At 49.4% G+C, this 2,642-nt stretch overlaps 1 protein-coding gene and 1 non-coding gene across 2 annotated transcripts in view; both read right to left on the bottom strand.

Annotated features, from left to right (window-relative positions):
- The window catches only part of ART1 (ADP-ribosyltransferase 1), a 16,594-nt gene that overhangs the window by 13,760 nt on the left and 192 nt on the right, over positions 1-2,642 (bottom strand). The window lies entirely within an intron of this gene.
- Positions 2,375-2,437, bottom strand: LOC111724566. The gene has a single exon (XR_002772844.1). It is a non-coding gene; the product is annotated as a U7 small nuclear RNA (small nuclear RNA).

Here is a 2,642-nt window from a genome sequence, read left to right as displayed (position 1 = left end):
TTGGCAGGTCCGGGCTGGGGATTCGAACCCACCACCTTAGGTGTACGTGGCTGGCGCCTTAGCCGGTTGAGCTATAGGCGCCGAGCCTTGTTTTTGTTTTTTGCCCAGCATAAATTCCTCTTTAGGCTTAATCTCACTCAGGATGGTTCCTGTTTTCTGTGGGAGAGATTCTTTATTTTGTTTTTGTTTGGAGATAGAGTCACACTCTAGCCTGACTTCCAGGCTAGAGTGCTATGGAATCAGCCTAGCTCAGGGCAACCTCAGATTCCTTGGTTCAAGCAATCCTCCTGCCTCAGCCACCTGAGTAAGTGGGGTCACAGGTGCCCGCAATGACACCCAGCTAATTTTCTTTTCTTTTCTTTTTTTCTCTTTTCGCAGTTTTTGACCAGGACCAGGTTTGAACCCGCCACCTCCGGTATATGGGGCTGGCACTCTACTCCTTTGAGCCACAGGTACCACCCCCAGCTAATTTTCTTATTTTTAGTAAAGACGGGGTCTTGCTCTTTCTCAGGCTAGTCTTGAACTCCTGACTACCTGCCAGGCTCAGCCTCCCAGAGTGCTAGGATTATAGGCATGAGCAAGTGAACCCAGCCAGGATGGTTCCTGTTAACGTACCATTTCAAGAGTTTCATGTGATATGTTATCTTGATTATTTATTCAGTCATCACCTATGATGGTCACCTAGGTATTCATTCATTTAACTACTTGCACATTCACACATTTGCCAACTAATGCTAACATGGGTCCCAAGATTCTCCTTCCCTTTTCCCAACCTCAAGTCCCTGCCCTGGCTCAGGTGTGCACCTGTCTCCTTGCCAATCTCCCCGCCTCCACTGTCATCACCCCTGCTCAGAGCAGGGAGAAGTGTTTCTGTTATGTTCCTTACCTGTTTATAAGTCCTCTGTGCCAAAATTGACTGGAAAAATATCTCAAACCAAAAAAAAAAAAACCCTCACAAGATAAAAATAAACAAAAGAAGGGATGAGAACACATCTGGGGGTAAAATGCAAAAAAACAAACACAAAACATCTCTCCATATCCCTCAAGACAGAGTCCAATGTCCTTACTCTGGCCTTCAAGGCCCTTTGTGACCTGACCTTTCATGAGCCTTCAGCCATGTGACCACCACCTCTGCCTGGCTTCTGGTCCTAGTGGGGCTCCATTGCTTTCCTTCCCCGGGCTCTGCCCACCTCTTCCCTGTACTTGGGATGCCCTTGTCCTGGCCACCCATTCTTTCAGCCTTAGCTTAGGAGTCACCTCTTCCAGGGAGCCCTCTGAGTCCTCTGGGCTCCCACATCACCCTTTGCTGTCCTCTGTCACTGTCCTTGTGACACTGTGCTGCCCTATGTGTGCCTGTCTCCCCTCCTGGCTTATGAGTTCTTTGAAGGCAGGGACCAAGTATGACCCATTCTACGTCCCCAGGGCTTAGCCTTAAGCCAGGCACAGGTGAGGCTCCCAGAATGTTTGCTGAGAGTCTGAGCACAGCTAACATGTAGACTGCTGCAAAGCAGTTATATTTCTGACTGGAGTGAGCAGTATTGGGGGGAGGTGAAAGTGAGAGAGAGTGATGGGCCGGGTGTGAGGGTGAGGAAGTGGAGATGCGGCCAGTCCCCTCCCACAGTGCAAAGGAGCTGCCCTTCTTTCCTTCCTCTTATCCTGTTCAGGCAGTTCTCTTGTCAGTTTCCCTGCATCCAGGCTTTCTAGAATTCTCTCCTGGGGAAGATTGACCCCACCTCTCTCCCCAGGAAGCCAAAACCCTAGGTATCCCAAACTTCTCTATTAAAGTTTCCCTGAAACTTTTTCTCATGACTCCTAAAACTCCATTAGTTCCCCCAATTTAACCTCAAAAAACTCTGTTCCTACCTGGTTTCCAGAAGAAGATGAAGAGACAGCAGAGACTCTATTTTGTAAGTGGGCCCTACACTGAGCCCCAGACCCAAGACAGAGAAAAACCACAAGCAGAACCACCCAGGGAGGGGACAGCCAACCTGAGCAGAGCCCCCCTTGTCAGAAACAGACAGGAGACCCTTCCTAGAAAATGTGGAGCCACAGCTCTTCTGTGGAAAGGAGCCTCAGTCCCAACCAATCCTGTCTGGGATTGAGTTCCAACCAATCCATGATAGGATTGACTTAATAACCAATCCCCAACCAGATCCGAAATGAACCAATCACCCAGTCTCTGTAACCCCTAGAATGTATAAAAACGGCCTTCACTTCTGTAACAGGGTCACTTCTGTAACAAGGTCGCCTCTGCACAGTCATGCTGTTCAGAGGTGTGACCCGAGCATATGCTTGAAAATAAAGATGCTCCTTTGCTTTTATGTGTGTCCCTGGTGGTCTCTCAGTGGCGTCTTTGGTCTTAACATGCTGGGGGGGGGGTCTTCCTGTAGAGACCAGAAGGCCTGCTAAGTAAATTCTAAAAGAGCTGTAAGTTCTAAAAGAGCTGTAAATTCTGCTCCGTGCCTGTGGCTCAAGTGGCTAAGGCGTCAGCCACATACACCTAAGGTGGCAGGTTCGAGCCTGGCCTGCCAAATAACAAAAACAGCTGCAACCAAAAAATAGCCGGGCGCTGTGGCAGGCGCCTGTGGTCCCAGCTACTTGGGAGGCTGAGGCAGGAGACTCGCTTAAGCCCAGGAGTTGGA

This window comes from Otolemur garnettii, unplaced genomic scaffold (assembly GCF_000181295.1).
Source record: "Otolemur garnettii isolate 467f Iridium unplaced genomic scaffold, OtoGar3 scaffold00001, whole genome shotgun sequence".
Taxonomy (NCBI): Eukaryota; Metazoa; Chordata; class Mammalia; order Primates; family Galagidae; genus Otolemur; species Otolemur garnettii.
This window is presented reverse-complemented; position numbering and strand designations above follow the sequence as displayed.